Below are 6,320 nucleotides of genomic sequence, written 5' to 3'. Positions count from 1 at the left end.
TGTGTGTCAGGACTGATGTGTGACAGAAGGATACCAGCAAAAGTGAAAGGAAAAGTCTACAAGACAGTAGTGAGGCCTGCTATGGTGTATGATTTGGATATGGTGGCAGCTGGAGGTGTCAGAGCTAAAGATGCTGAGACTTTTGTTGAGATTGACCAGGATGGACAGAGCATGTTAGAGGGGCAGCTCAGGTTGAATGGTTTGGAGATCAAGTAAGAGAGTCCAGGACAGTGATTATACTGGACAAAGGATGCTGAAGATGGAGGAAAAGAGGAAGACCGCTGAGAGATTCATGTTGTGAAGGACATAAGGGATAGGACAAGATGGAGGCAGATGGTCAATGCTTCAATGCACCCTGTTTCAGACAGGAAATAAATAACTGGTGATAGATTATTGCCAGTATCACAGTCCTGTATTTTAATCTGTGTCCCTGAGGAAAACAGTAAGTTATGCTGCATTAAATGATACAAACAGGTTCAGTGTTATCATCTTGTCTGTCTAATCTTGAATGCGTACGTGGAACAGTGTGTGGAACGCAGAACCCATGTTTCCCTGCTGCTTTACCTGTAACTAGGTCAGCCATTTGAGCAGCTGTCACTGTTTTTGATCACAGCCAGAGACTCTATGGCCTTAATGAAAATACCTCATTATGTTGTTTCGGCCGCCATCTTCCAGCAGAGTGGAAATATGATGAGTCATCTGTAGTGATTCATCACTTTCCTCCCCGCTGCTCATTACTCCCCTTGACATCTCATCATATCTTGCCATCCCTCCCTCCCGCTTCACTAATTTTTTAAATGTTCATCTGTTTTACTCCTCTGTCAAACTACAACAATAAAAAAAAGTGCAAAAAGGTGGAGTTTGAGGCTGTGGAAATTAGCTGGATCACAAGTCATAGTAAACTACAGGGTGTGTCATGATGGTAATAATTCAATATAGCTTCATGTTTGTTTCTTCTTGTTAACAGAACTTGTTTTCTCTTCATGTATTTTTTTTGGTATGTCTCGTTATTGACAGTAAAGCAGGTGTTTTACACCAGGCTCACCCATAGCCTCCTTAACCTCATATTTGCGTTCGATCACCGACTTACACTTAAAAGTGATTTATTAATCGCTTTTTATAGTATGCTGACACTTTCCCTCTGTCAATGATGTATATTTTCACATTTTATTGATTCGTATTCATTGATTTAATTGTGTACTGTTTCAATTTTACATCAAACAAGAGCATAGAAAATATAAAAAATAATAGGTTAGACAGAGAAGTTTAAAATGTTGCGCCCTGTAGTAAAACAGGTTAAGCTACAAAATAACAAATAAATACAATAAGCAAAATAAAAATAAAGTATAAAATTTAATAAATGGTGAATACCTCCAGAGTTAATCCTTTCAACATTAGCAACATTGATAATAGCATGAAACGCAATGAGATGAGAATGAAAGGAATAAGGTGTGAGACAATCTGAAGCTTTTTCATGTATGAGCTTTTACTATTAAAGAGTTTCCTTTGCTCTATAATCCACACCAACACAATCCTTAACAAGTGAAGCCAGTGAAATCAGTACTTATTTTAACCACCAGGTGCCAGTGTTTGCTCTGCTCTTCACTGCTGACAGATATTTACAGGCAGCAGCCTCACAGTAGAGGTCAAATCTGTGCCTTTGAGGACACGCAGAGAAAAAAAAACAGTGTGGCCTTCATTCAAAGACTGTGTGTCTGCACCATTAAAGGTGTGAGGAGGTCACTGTAAAACAGGAGGACGAGGAGGACGCCAAGGTCAATAGGAACTGGCAGATTGTTCCTATTTTTCCTCCATGTTCTCCTCACTGTTTGTCCTTCTGTCTCGACTCAGGAGTCACAGAAACAACTGACGTGAAAATAAGTGTGTGTGTGTGTGTGTGTGTCGCCCGAGTGATGTTAACAGGAGCCGTTTAAGCTATTTAACTAACATACTATTCAAGTGACACTGGGTTACACAGATCACACTGTACTGTGGTCAGTTGAGTGTGGAGAGAAGCTAGAGGGATGGGTGTATGGGTGGGGTGCTGGTATTCTGCTGCCCTGTGTGGATGTACAAGAATGAGAGAGAGAGAGAGAGAGAGAGAGAGAGAGAGAGAGAGGAGGGGAGAGATTGCAGTGGTTTTCCCATTGCGTAACAGAGCGGCCCCACCCCTCCTGCTTGGCCATGCACATCTCCAGTCCGCCATTGTGGCTCTGCAGATATTCATGTCAGGTCCCTCTCCTCTCCTCTCCCTCCTCCTCCTCCTCCTCTCCCTCCTCCTCCTCCTCCTCCTCCTCTCCCTCTGGATCTATATGTCAGCAATGATCTGTCTGCACGCTCAAATCCGACTCTATATTATCGGACTGACCTAAATTGCAAGAGCACGGTGAACATGTTGTTTACGATAAAAACGTGCTGACGTGTAAGATGGAACAACGGACCACACGATATGTAGAATAGACACAAAAAGAAAGAACACAGATATCGACAAATGTATCTCGCTTCTGATTCCACTTTCATGATCAAAGCTCAAACACAAATGACCAAACAATATTAACATGTATACATTAGCAATAAGGAACTCTAACTAGCCTTTGGGTTTGAAGCATCAAGCCAGAATCACTTATCATGATGTAAATAGTCATGGGGGGAATATTCATTTATTTTATTAAAGCTACAGTGTTAACCTTTAGTGATTTTTGTGATAATGTAACATTATTTGAATGATGCATCCTTTATTTCAATCTTTCAATCAATACTATCAGACCTGACTGAGGGAGCGTTTGTGTGGATACAGCAGCAGCACAGGAGTGGACAGAGACAAGATAAGAAGCATTTTAAACTGCTGGAGAAATCGGCGCTTCTTTGTGTTTTCAGTCATATTGAACACTCACTTTATTAGCTCCATATTGCTGCTGCTTCTGTCTGTCTTCACTTCCTGTGTGCATCTGTGGAGATCTAAAACACTGATATACTGAGAAACATCATTCAAAGTTACACCCTACAGCTTTAAAGAGATTTAAGTAGATTTCTTGAAGCATGGTTGTATCATGTACACACAGCGTGCACTGGCTGCACAGAGACACAGACGCTCACTCTCAGTGAGTAAATCATAGTGACTGAACTCACAGGACACAAGATAAAACTGATTTTTAGCCAACAAATGACTCACCTAATACATTTTACAGCAGCTTCAGTGCACAATATCTTAATAAAATGTTGGCCGCCTAATCTGTGCCTATTAATCTTCCCTTTAGACAGCATTTAAACTTCCCTCTGCACCAAAGTCTATGGAGGAAGTGTATGATTGAGAACTCCTGTGTTACTGATATTATCAGGAGGGTGCTACTGTTTCTAATTCAACAGTATAACCCATTTAATGACAAAGTTTTCAACACATCAAGTTTCTTTATTTTTGTGTGTGTGTGTGTATCGGCCTTATTTGCTGACTAAGGATAAACGTGACTCCCAGACAGTGTCAGGAGGCTGCAGACAGCACTCGGAACAGAGAGGAGGGCAGGAGGACAGGAACAGGAGGAGACATGCTGGTTAAAAAAAAAAAGAAAAGAAAAGAAGACGAGATGGTGACTGGGTTTTTGCTGAGCGCAGGGAGAGGCTGAGAGAACTGGAGGAGTGTAAGAGAAAGTCAAAATGATAAGTACGGTGTGTGAGGACACTGGGCTGCAGACAATGACGGGTGCAGCTGGATCTTGGGGGTTTGCCTGCAGTCAGAAACAGAATGTGCACCATTTCCCACTGCAGCCATGACTCTTAATTAACCAGCACATACATCCAGGACAGAGCAGACACACAGTAAATACAGCACTGCCATTAAAAGAGTGACCTGGATTTTTACTATTGTCTCTTGTTTTTATGACTCTAGTTGTCTCCTTTTTTGATTTTATGTTGGTGATTTCTATTTTACACTTTTCTATAGATGCTAAATTGAAATGAAATGATAAATAATTGGAACATATATTCATCAGTCAAGTATGGATGATATTGTTCAAGAATGTGACAACAATTCTAACAAAGACCACCACTTTCAATTCAGTGTGGCTACAGTCAGGACAAACTGAGGTGTGTGCGCCCCCTGCTGGTCACCTGCACCGAGAGCCAGCCTAAAACCGACAGGCTCACTCTCAGTGAAAACCACGTGAACAGAATATTTCTCTCTTTGATATGTTCAGGATTATGTTTGTCACTTTATCTCATTGTTACACAGACTTTTCCAACTGAAAACTGAAGTTTGTAAACTACTCATCCTCTGCACCAAAGTTGAGAAAATCATAATTTTGTAGTGTGAAGCTAAAAACTCTTTAGGTAAGTTGGCGTCACTTATGTTTATCCAAAGTAAAAGTTTCAGAGACTCACTCTGCAGCGTGGTGGTGAAACTGATTTACACAGAGGGAGACTAATGCACAACAGTGTCGCATGAGTCAACAGTTCTGCATCAACCTTAGTCAGCACTTTCAGAACAAGCACTCGTGTCATTTCACCTCTGTCGTGCACACAGAAATAAATGGAACTGCAAACTAACTAATGAAAAAGAGGAAATATGAGATGATAGGGCAGAATTCCTCCAGACACCAGAACAATCCATAATGTTCTTGTACTTTCTTCTGGTCTCCTTCAAGGGTATTTTTGTTATCCTGCTGAATAATGGATGAAGCTCAGATAGTGAGATAGAGGGAGATAGTCCTTTGGCAATTCAGCAGCGTTGCTGCCTTTTTTTTTTTAACGTTCTTTGCTTATGAGGTTTCTCATGTCTTGGCCTCTGAGCCATAACTGCTCTTTGGTCAGAAATAAAAAGGCTTTGGACCTAAAAGGGAAAGTTAAGTCTGGCTCACAGAATTCTAAAAGGACTTTTAATGACATAATCCATTATGACTACCACTCAAAGCCCCTCTGTATTTCAGAGAACTTGTGCACCAATACAACCTCTTCATCTCTGTGCTCCTGATCTGCAGCTCTGCGACCATTAACCTAACCTCCCCAACTTTCGCTCTGTGTCCACATAAACACACTGAACTAGTTCAATCATTCTAAACTCATAATAATTAGTATAATAGTAATGCAGTACATGTATTTGTGTGCATGTTACCAATTCTCCATTGTAGTGCAGAGCTTGTTTTGCATTTCCATATCTTTCACCATATACTGTTGCCATAAAAGGCGCCATTAAATAAAAATGTCGTATTATACGACATCAAAAAAGCCTTGCTGTGTGGAACTGCTTTATAAAAGACAGGTTTCCAATGTAATAACTATGACTGATGAAGCTGTTCTGTTACAATCATCTTTATATCCACGTTTGTGTGCAGAATCAGAATCGCACAGGACTTCTGGGATTTTGTTTTTAGGGTTACCATTTGTATTTCCTCGCTAAAATTGCAATGCACACAACAGAGCACCTGAAAAGGAATATGTGTACAGTATATGTGCAGTAACTTTGAGGACTTGTCACTGAACAGGTTGCAAAGAGAGAACTATTCTGACACCATCTCTGTCATTCTACACCACCTGCAGGAAACAAACGTAATGGCAATAATAAATTGACAAACATTGGATTGACCTGGTATCCTCACTCAGACGTCATCTGCAGTTAAAAAAGAAGAAACCCACATGTTTTAATGTGATGATTTGGCAAATTAGTCTAGTATTTGAGGCAACATGCTCACCTGCAGGGGTGAGTTTGGAGGTTGATGGTGGTGCAACCACTTGAGAAAAAACTCTTTCAGCACAGTGTTTTTCTGCTTATGGACCAAATGTGACTCTGTGCTTATTTGAACTGTGAGACTAACAGAAAAGTTTTTATTATTTTTTTGTTTCTTTGCACCCTAGGAAATTGTTGCCGATGCTGGGCGACATGTACGCAGAGTAGAATAACCAATCACAGTAGCCTCTTTCTATGAACTGTCCTGTGATTGGACAAAGTCTTTTCCCAAAATTAGCTGCAAGTGCTGTTCTCTCTCAGATCAATTTATCTACATTACACTGAAAGGTTATTATGCAATTATTGATTAATATTGCTGAAAAATCCTGCCTACTGAACCTTTAAGCATTTATTATCTCGATTAAATACTTCATGCAATATTTGATGCTTAGCATGCAAGTCAAATGCCTCATTTTGAATGGTTTCTCTCTATTTCTAAGAATAAGGATGATGAGTTTTATCACCATAAATAAATCTTCTATCTTAGTGACTGTCAGTGTATAAATTATGGTAACTTTCCTGCACTTTGGGTGGACTGTCTGCCAAGTTTGTAGCTTTAACTGAATAGTATTCTCTCTGCCTCTCTTAAGCCTCTCAACTAAAA

The sequence above is a fragment of the Microchirus variegatus genome (genome assembly GCF_963457635.1).
Source record: "Microchirus variegatus genome assembly, chromosome: 12".
NCBI classification, from domain to species: Eukaryota; Metazoa; Chordata; class Actinopteri; order Pleuronectiformes; family Soleidae; genus Microchirus; species Microchirus variegatus.
Note: the sequence above shows the minus strand (reverse complement) of the source record.